Source organism: Botryllus schlosseri, unplaced genomic scaffold, assembly GCF_051294905.1.
Source record: "Botryllus schlosseri isolate E-star unplaced genomic scaffold, Bs_hap1 Bs28a, whole genome shotgun sequence".
Classification (NCBI taxonomy): Eukaryota; Metazoa; Chordata; class Ascidiacea; order Stolidobranchia; family Styelidae; genus Botryllus; species Botryllus schlosseri.
In genome coordinates, this window is record NW_027648637.1 from 177,501 (window position 1) to 187,500 (window position 10,000).

The window sequence follows — 10,000 nt, forward strand, 5'->3', positions numbered from 1 at the left end:
TGGCCGGCAAAAAAAATCAACTTTTTCCGAGGAAATTTTCGGACTTGGTCGTTTTTCGACCTCGCCCATACTTTAACATAGGGCCTATGCTATAACATGGGGGCCCATACCGTAACATGGGCGGACCGCCTATACTTGCTCGGATCGATTCCAAACTTCGTGTGCGGGGTCTCTAGGGATACTTTTGGCCGGCGAAAAAGATCGACTTTTTCCGAGGAAATTTTCGGACTTAGTCGTTTTTCGACCTCGCCCATACCTTAACATGGGGGCCTACGGTAGGTCGGCCGGACTCGCTCGGATCGGTTCCAAACTTCGTGTGCGGGCTCTTATGGATGACTTTTGGCCGGCGAAAAAAATCAACTTTTGCCGAGGAAGATTTCGGACTTAGTCGTTTTTCGACCTCGCCCGTACTTTAACATGGGGGCCTACGGTAGGTCGGCCGGACTCGGTCCGATCGACTCCAAACTTCGTGTGGTACATCTGTCAAAGAGTAACGCAGGTGTCCTAAGGCGAGCTCGGCGAGGACGGAAACCTCGCGTGGAGCAAAAGGGCAAAAGCTCGCTTGATCCGGATTTTCAGTATGAATACGGACCGCGAAAGCGCGGCCTATCGATCCTTCAGCGCTCGCGAGTTTCGAGCTGGAGGTGACAGAAAAGTTACCACAGGGATAACTGGCTTGTGGCAGCCAAGCGTTCATAGCGACGTTGCTTTTTGATCCTTCGATGTCGGCTCTTCCTATCATTGCGAAGCAGAATTCGCCAAGCGTTGGATTGTTCACCCACAAATAGGGAACGTGAGCTGGGTTTAGACCGTCGTGAGACAGGTTAGTTTTACCCTACTGATGAAGCGTTGTCGCGACAGTAATTCTGCTCAGTACGAGAGGAACCGCAGATTCAGACATTTGGTTCATGCGCTCGGCTGACAAGCCGATGGCGCGAAGCTACCATCTGGGGGATTACGACTGAACGCCTCTAAGTCGGAATCCCGCCTGAGTAGCGACGATGTCCCGGGTGCCTCGAGGCGAGCGAGGCGCGGCTAGGCGCCGGGGTCCGTCCCCGGCGCCGACGGAGCCTGTGGCGGTCGACCCTTTGCCGGCCCGTAAACTCGGGCCGGCCGAGACGACGGTAGCACTTTTCGCGCGGGCGAGGTGCCGGATCATTCGCAGACGACCTAGTTTAAGATCGGGGTGTCGTACCCGCTAGAGCAGTTTCTCGCTGCGATGCGTTGAAAGTCATCCCCGAGATCTACGATCTGTGCCCGGGCTCGCCTCTGGGGGCGGGCCCGGGCGCTTTTTTCTCGCCGCCTCCGCCTCTGGCGGGGGCGCGGGAGGTGCGAGCCGGGGGCCGAGGCGTCGCGTGGGCGACGGCCGGAGCGCGGCGCGTCAGAGTCGGCGCGTTGCGTGGGCGGTCGCCGGAGCGCGGTGCCGGCCTCGAAAAAACGACAGAGTCCGAGGCAGAGCGCCTGGGCCGCGTGGAAAATCGACAGAGTCCGAGCCTCGGCTGCCGGCCGGGGCGGCGGCCGGGATCGACGTCCCGGCCGTGCCGCAGAGCGGGCTGAAGTCCCCAGCCCTCGAAGCCCACGGCAGAGCGCCTGGGCCGCGTGGAAAAACGACAGAGTCCGTGTCTCGGCGGCCGGCCGGGGCGGCGGCCGGGATCGAAGTCCCGAGGCCCGTGCCGGAGTGCGTGCCCGGCCCGTGGTGAGAGTTACTCCCGCCGTTTACCCGCCTGGGACTCTGACGAAAAACGACGGAGCGCCGACCTCGAAGCCGCCTGCGGTAGAGTGCCTCGGCCCGTGGCGGGGCCTCGGAAAAACGACAGAGTCCGAACCTCGGCGCCGGCCGGGGCGCCGCGCCGGAGACGGCGCGCCGGCCGTCTCGCGAGGCGTGCCGAGAGCGCCGACCCCCGGGCGCCGCCTCGACGCCGACCGGCCGAGACGGCAGGCGGGCCCGCGAAGCTGACGGCCGCGAGCCGACCTTCGAGGGCGGCCGTGCCGGCGCCTCGACCGGCCGAGACGGCAGGCGGGCCCGCGGATCCTTCGGCCGCCGGCCGAGCTCGGAGCCGCCTCGGTGAAAACGACAGAGTCCGTTGATTGCTTCGGACGCGCGCCCGGAATACCGCCGGCCGGCCTGGCGAGGCGCTGGCGGCGAGGGATCGAAGATTCCGCCGGTCTCGGTCGAGGCCGGGGGCGGGCCGCGTTTTCTGCCGGATCGACGATCGGGGACATCGAGGGCACCGCGGGCGCGAGCCTCTGACGCCTCTGCGGCGTCGGCGGGCGGCGCCCCCGGTGTTCCTCCATTTTTTTTTTCGTTTTGGTCACGAAATCGAGGTAAAATGGTCGACCTTGTGTCTTTGACATCGGGTCGACCTTTTTGTCTCGATTTCGGAAAAGTCGAAACTCTGAAAGTGAATTTTTCGGTTCCGAAACCCTTACGAGCGCGTAGAGCGCGTCGAGACGATCTCGACGGTGGTTCGTTCGTCTCGATCGGACCATGGGGAGCGGAGTTACGACCCGAAAACCGACGCCCATTTCGACCTCGGTCGGGCGCCCGACTCTGGCCGCGGCCGGCCTGGGCTCGCGCCCCGGTCAAAATCTCGGGCGTGCCCGAAGCAATCAACGGACTTAGTCGTTTTTCGCACCTCGCCCATGCTTTAACATAGGGCATATACTATAACATGGGCGGACCCCCTATACTTGCTCGGATCGACTCCAAACTTCGTGTGGGGCCTCTCACGGGTGACTTTTGGCCGGCAAAAAAAGTCAACTTTTTCCGAGGAAGATTTCGGACTTAGTCGTTTTTCGACCTCGCCCATACTTTAACATGGGGGCCTACGGTAGGTCGGCCGGACTCGGTCCGATCGATTCCAAACTTCGTGTGCGGGGTCTCTAGGGATACTTTTGGCCGGCGAAAAAGTTCAACTTTTCCCGAGGAAATTTTCGGACTTAGTCGTTTTTCGACCTCGCCCATACATTAACATGGGGCCCATACCGTAACATGGGCGGACCGCCCATACTTGCTCGGATCGGTTCCAAACTTCGTGTGCGGGGTCTCTAGGGATACTTTTGGCCGGCAAAAAAAATCAACTTTTTCCGAGGAAATTTTCGGACTTAGTCGTTTTTCGACCTCGCCCATACCCTAACACAGGGCCCATACCTTAACATGGGCGGACCGCCTATACTTGGTCGGATCGGTTCCAAACTTCGTGTGCGGGGTCTCTAGGCGGGCTTTTGGCCGGCAAAAAAAATCGACTTTTGCCGAGGAAATTTTCGGACTTAGTCGTTTTTCGACCTCGCCCATACCCTAACACAGGGCCCATACCTTAACATGGGCGGACCGCCTATACTTGGTCGGATCGGTTCCAAACTTCGTGTGGGGCCTCTCATGGATGACTTTTGGCCGGCAAAAAAAGTCGACTTTTTCCGAGGAAAATTTCGGACTTAGTCGTTTTTCGGACCTCGCCCATACCTTAACACAGGGCCCATACCTTAACATGGGCGGACCGCCTATACTTGGTCGGATCGGTTCCAAACTTCGTGTGGGGCCTCTCATGGATGACTTTTGGCCGGCAAAAAAAGTCGACTTTTTCCGAGGAAAATTTCGGACTTAGTCGTTTTTCGACCTCGCCCATACCTTGACATGGGGCCCCGCGGTAGGTCGGCCGAACTCGCTCGGATCGATTCCAAACTTCGTGTGCGGGGTCTCTAGGCGGGCTTTTGGCCGGCGAAAATGATCGACTTTTTCCGAGGAAAATTTCGGACTTAGTCGTTTTTCCGGGGATTCGGACTTAGAAAAAATCCGAGTATTGTAGAAAAATTTTTTTCTTCGATTCCGATTTCCCGCACATCGGCGGACTCGTGGGAGCCCGTAGATCGCGAATACACCGTTTTCCGGGCGCTGGGAGGCCGCACGAGAAAGAAAAATTTTCACCCTCGCTCTGGCATCAGGAGTCCATTTCCACTATCCCCGTAGCTCTAGGACGCACAGGAGCCGAGATACGAGTTTTTCGCGAATAGCTCGGCTCCTGTTCGGGCCAGACCCACGCGGGACCCCTCGTTGGAAGCGGCGCAGCGAGACGAATCCGGGAAAAAAAAAATTATCGAAATCGGAGCTGCCGGAGCCGAGATATCTCCGGTTAAAGCGCGCCAAAATCGGACCTTTGACCGGCTCTGGAGGCCGAACCGTTCGTCGGATCGGGACGATTCCTTCGCGGGGCGTCTTCGAACAGTGCGGGGAACGCGCCCGTGTGGTTTTTAGGCGAAAAAATTTTTTTTCGGACTTTAACTTTTTCACGACCTCGGCCCCGTGTTATAGTATGGGGATTTCGGACTTAGAAAAATTCCGACGAGGTCGAAAATTTTTTTTCTCCGATTTCGATTTCCCGCACACCGACGGACTCGTGGGAGCTCGTAGACCGCCGCCAGCCACTTTTCCGGGCGCCGGGAGGCCGTACGAGAAAGAAAAATTTTCACCCTCGCTCTGGCATCAGGAGTCCATTTCCACTATCCCCGTAGCTCTAGGACGCACAGGAGCCGAGATACGAGTTTTTCGCGAATAGCTCGGCTCCTGTTCGGGCCAGACCCACGCGGGACCCCTCGTTGGAAGCGGCGCAGCGAGACGAATCCGGGAAAAAAAAAATTATCGAAATCGGAGCTGCCGGAGCCGAGATATCTCCGGTTAAAGCGCGCCAAAATCGGACCTTTGACCGGCTCTGGAGGCCGAACCGTTCGTCGGATCGGGACGATTCCTTCGCGGGGCGTCTTCGAACAGTGCGGGGAACGCGCCCGTGTGGTTTTTAGGTGAAAAAAAAATTTTTCGGACTTTAACTTTTTCACGACCTCGGCCCCGTGTTACAGTATGGCGATTTCGGACTTAGAAAAAATCCGAGTATTGTCGAAAATTTTTTTTCTTCGATTTCGATTTCCCGCACACCGGCGGACTCGTGGGAGCCCGTAGACCGCCGCCAGCCACTTTTCCGGGCGCCGGGAGGCCGTACGAGAAAGAAAAATTTTCACCCTCGCTCTGGCATCAGGAGTCCATTTCCACTATCCCCGTAGCTCTAGGACGCACAGGAGCCGAGATACGAGTTTTTCGCGAATAGCTCGGCTCCTGTTCGGGCCAGACCCACGCGGGACCCCTCGTTGGAAGCGGCGCAGCGAGACGAATCCGGGAAAAAAAAAATTATCGAAATCGGAGCTGCCGGAGCCGAGATATCTCCGGTTAAAGCGCGCCAAAATCGGACCTTTGACCGGCTCTGGAGGCCGAACCGTTCGTCGGATCGGGACGATTCCTTCGCGGGGCGTCTTCGAACAGTGCGGGGAACGCGCCCGTGTGGTTTTTAGGTGAAAAAAAAATTTTTCGGACTTTAACTTTTTCACGACCTCGGCCCCGTGTTACAGTATGGGGATTTCGGACTTAGAAAAAATCCGACATCGAGTTGAGAAAAAGTTAAAGTTCCGAGTGAATTCGGCCCCGGCCGAAAAAAGTTAGAGTCCGAGAAAATCTCGGACTTAGTCGTTTTTCGACCTCGCCCGCACTTTAACATGGGGCCCTACGGTAGGTCGGCCGGACTCGGTCCGATCGGCTCCAAACTTCGTGTGGGGCCTCTCGAGGGTGACTTTTGGCCGGCAAAAAAAGTCGACTTTTTCCGAGGAAATTTTCGGACTTGGTCGTTTTTCGACCTCGCCCGTACATTAACATGGGGCCCATACCTTAACATAGGCGGGCGCGCCAGACTTGCTCGGATCGGCTCCAAACTTCGTGTGGGGCCTCTCGTGGGTGACTTTTGGCCGGCAAAAAAAATCAACTTTTTCCGAGGAAATTTTCGGACTTAGTCGTTTTTCGACCTCGCCCGTACCTTAACACAGGGCCCATACCTTAACATGGGCGAACCGCCTATACTTGCTCGGATCGGTTCCAAACTTCGTGTGCGGGGTCTCTAGGCGGGCTTTTGGCCGGCAAAAAAAATCAACTTTTTCCGAGGAAATTTTCGGACTTAGTCGTTTTTCGACCTCGCCCATACCTTAACATGGGGGCCTACGGTAGGTCGGCCGGACTCGCTCGGATCGGTTCCAAACTTCGTGTGCGGGCTCTTATGGATGACTTTTGGCCGGCGAAAAAAATCAACTTTTGCCGAGGAAAATTTCGGACTTAGTCGTTTTTCGACCTCGCCCATACTATAACATGGGAGCCTACGGTAGGTCGGCCGGACTTGCTCGGATCGGTTCCAAACTTCGTGTGCGGGGTCTCTAGGCGGGCTTTTGGCCGGCAAAAAAGTTCAACTTTTTCCGAGGAAATTTTCGGACTTAGTCGTTTTTCGACCTCGCCCATACCTTGACACAGGGCCCATACCTTAACATGGGCGAACCGCCTATACTTGCTCGGATCGGTTCCAAACTTCGTGTGCGGGGTCTCTAGGCGGGCTTTTGGCCGGCAAAAAAGTTCAACTTTTTCCGAGGAAAATTTCGGACTTAGTCGTTTTTCGACCTCGCCCATACCTTAACACAGGGCCCATACCTTAACACGGCGAAACGCCTATACTTGGTCGGATCGGCCCCAAACTTCGTGTGAGGGGTCCCGTGGGAGGCTTTTTCGAAAAGTTTTTTTTTTAATTATTTTTTATTTTTTCGGAAAAAAAAATTTATTTTTCGGGAAAAAAAATTTTTCTGGCCGGCGAAAATTTTCCGGCCCCCCGGCCCGGGTGCGACCCTGAAAAACGACTAAGTAGAAAAAAGTCACCAGGGTTTCCGAAAAAAAACTAATATAGGAAGGGGCGCGCGCCCGGCGCCTGACGGGAGGCCGGGCGCGAAACGTTGAATCTGCCGGCGAGAGGATGCGCCCGGCGCGGCGGAACTGATCCGTCGTCACCGGTTGGAGCGAAAGCATATGGGGGTGCGAAGCAAGCACTAATCACGGGTCGGAGCACCTCGAGTCGCGGGTTTAAACGTTGCGTGTCGCCAAGCGCTGCATAGAGCGAGCTTGCCCGGTATGCCGTAGACGGCGGGATATGGATGATAGTGACCCTACACCTGTCATACAGCCATGAGGCATACCGGATAGCGGACTCAATAAATGCAGCGCGGACGCGGCGCGTTGTCTTTCGGGCCTCGCGGCCCAGACCCTTCCTACGTAGCGTCGCGGCGTCGCCGAGGAGAGAATCGGCCGTCGAGAAACCTTGGTCCGACAAATGCCTCGTGAACCGCTGGGCCTCGCGGCCCTTGCCTCCGGGAACGAACGAAAGAGCGGGACGGCCCGCTATACAAACACGACGTCCTCGGTCCGCCGCGGCGGCTCCGGGCGCTTATCCGTGCATCGCGTCGCGGCAGAGCAGCGCCCGAGCCCCGGCGGCAGGCCTCGCGTACGTCTCGGATTCGGTTCCGAGCGCGAGAGATTCTATTAAGCGGTGAACGGCGGGCGTCCGCGTCCCACGAGACGACGGCGGGCGACCCGAGAACGGTCCGACGATCGAGAGAGCGAAAGCGACGGGCGCCGTAGAGCGGCGGCGCCGGTGCCGAAGAGCACCTTGGTCCCGACGCCCGACCCCCGGCCCAGGGGCGGGCCTCGCAGTGCGCGAGAGATATCTGGTTGATCCTGCCAGTAGTGATATGCTTGTCTCAAAGATTAAGCCATGCAGGTGTAAGTACGAACTGAACGTAAAGTGAAACTGCGAACGGCTCATTAAATCAGTCTTGGTTTATTTGGTCCTTGCGAGAGCTAACGTGGATAACTGTGGCAATTCCAGAGCTAATACATGCGACCGAGCGCCGACTCCGGGAGGCGCGCTTTTATTGGTTCGAACCCGACCGGGCCCGCGAGGGCCCGTCTCTTTCGATGACTCTGGATAACCACGCGGATCGCACGCCTTCGCGGCGGCGACCTACCATTCAAGTGTCTGACCTATCAACTTTCGAAGGTAGGCTACGGGCTTACCTTTGTGATAACGGGTGACGGGGAATCAGGGTTCGATTCCGGAGAGGGAGCCTGAGAAACGGCTACCACATCCAAGGAAGGCAGCAGGCGCGCAAATTACCCATTCCCGACACGGGGAGGTAGTGACGAAAAATAACGATGCGGGACTCTAACGAGGCCCCGCAATCGGAATGAGTACATTCTAAAACTCTTGTCGAGTATCCATCGGAGGGCAAGTCTGGTGCCAGCAGCCGCGGTAATTCCAGCTCCGAAAGTGTATGCTAAAGTTGTTGCGGTTGAAAAGCTCGTAGTTGGATGTAGAGCGCGCGGCGCCGGTCCGTCGCAGGGCGTGCACCGGCGTCGCGGGTTCCGCCTGTCGGCGCCGCCCGCGGTGCTCTTGACCGGGTGCCGCGGGTCGGGCCGACGAGTTTACTTTGAAAAAATTAGAGTGTTCAAAGCAGGCCGCCCGCCTGCATAGTGTCGCATGGAATAACGGAATAGGACCTCGGTCTCGTTTCGTTGGCGTTCGCGGGAGCGAGGTAATGATTAAGAGGGACGGCCGGGGGCGTCCGTACTCTGCCGTCAGAGGTGAAATTCTTGGACCGGCGGAAGACGAGCAGCTGCGAAAGCGTTCGCCAAGAACGTTTTCTTTAATCAAGAGCGAAAGTCAGAGGTTCGAAGACGATCAGATACCGTCCTAGTTCTGACTATAAACGATGCCAACTGGCGATCGGCGGGCGTTACCATGACGACCTCGCCGGCAGCCTCCGGGAAACCAAAGTCTTTGGGTTCCGGGGGAAGTATGGTTGCAAAGCTGAAACTTAAAGGAATTGACGGAAGGGCACCACCAGGAGTGGAGCCTGCGGCTTAATTTGACTCAACACGGGGAAACTCACCCGGCCCGGACACGGGAAGGATTGACAGATTGACAGCTCTTTCTTGATTCTGTGGGTGGTGGTGCATGGCCGTTCTTAGTTGGTGGAGCGATTTGTCTGGTTAATTCCGATAACGAACGAGACTCTGGCATGCTAAATAGTTACGCGACCCTCGGCGGTCGGCGTCCAACTTCTTAGAGGGACTAGTGGCGTTTAGCCACACGAGATCGAGCAATAACAGGTCTGTGATGCCCTTAGATGTTCGGGGCCGCACGCGCGCTACACTGGACGGATCAGCGAGTGCGCCCGGGCCGAGAGGTCCGGGTAACCCGTTGAACCCCGTCCGTGATTGGGATAGGGCCTTGCAATTGTTGCCCTCGAACGAGGAATTCCCAGTAAGCGCGAGTCATCAGCTCGCGTTGATTACGTCCCTGCCCTTTGTACACACCGCCCGTCGCTACTACCGATTGAACGGTTTAGTGAGATCCTCGGACCGGCCCCGTCGCGTGCCCGGCGACGGGCGCGGCGGTGCGCCGGGAAGACGACCGAACTTGATCGTTTAGAGGAAGTAAAAGTCGTAACAAGGTTTCCGTAGGTGAACCTGCGGAAGGATCATTATCGTTGTTGGTGGGTGCGAGGCCCCGTTGCTTTTTGATCTGGCGCCGTGTCCGCGAGGACTCGGCGTCGCGGCGCCCCGCGCTTGGGCGCCGCTCGTCGTGAACGAGACCGTCGTGACAGAGAAGGGCGGGCGCTCGACGGCGGGCCGGGGATGGCCGTCGTCGGGGCCCGCCTTCGGAGAGGGACCGAGACCGAACGCCTCTAGGTCGGTTCCCTCGGCGGCGTCGGCCTCGAGCGAGCCGGCGCCCGCGAAAAACCGTGGTGAGCGAAGCGATGCGGAGTTGTCCTGAAAGCAAAGAGAGTACGACTCTCGACGGTGGATCACTAGGCTCGCGAGTCGATGAAGGACGCAGCTAAGTGCGAGAAGTAATGTGAATTGCAGAACACATTGAACGTCGATATTCCGAACGCAAATTGCGGCGTCGGGCAAATCCCGGCGCCGCGTCTGCCTCAGGGTCGGCGTGACGCGATGCGCGAGGCGGCTTTGGTAGGAGCCGCCCGCGGCCGAGACAAGCCTGGGAGTTTGGGCGTCGGGCCGCGAGGCCCGTCGCTCCGAGGTAGACCGGCGCGCGCCCGCGTCGGGGCCGGACCCGGTCGCTCCGCG

The 10,000-nt window shown here is 58.0% G+C and overlaps 2 non-coding genes across 2 annotated transcripts; both read left to right on the forward strand.

The window, feature by feature from the left end:
* Window positions 1-7,572: 7,572 nt before the first annotated feature.
* LOC145459953 (small subunit ribosomal RNA) lies at window positions 7,573-9,396 on the forward strand. The gene has a single exon (XR_013921634.1). It is a non-coding gene; the product is annotated as a small subunit ribosomal RNA (ribosomal RNA).
* A 305-nt stretch (window positions 9,397-9,701) lies between these two features.
* On the forward strand, window positions 9,702-9,855 carry LOC145459942 (5.8S ribosomal RNA). Its single transcript, XR_013921623.1, has one exon. It is a non-coding gene; the product is annotated as a 5.8S ribosomal RNA (ribosomal RNA).
* Window positions 9,856-10,000: the final 145 nt, after the last annotated feature.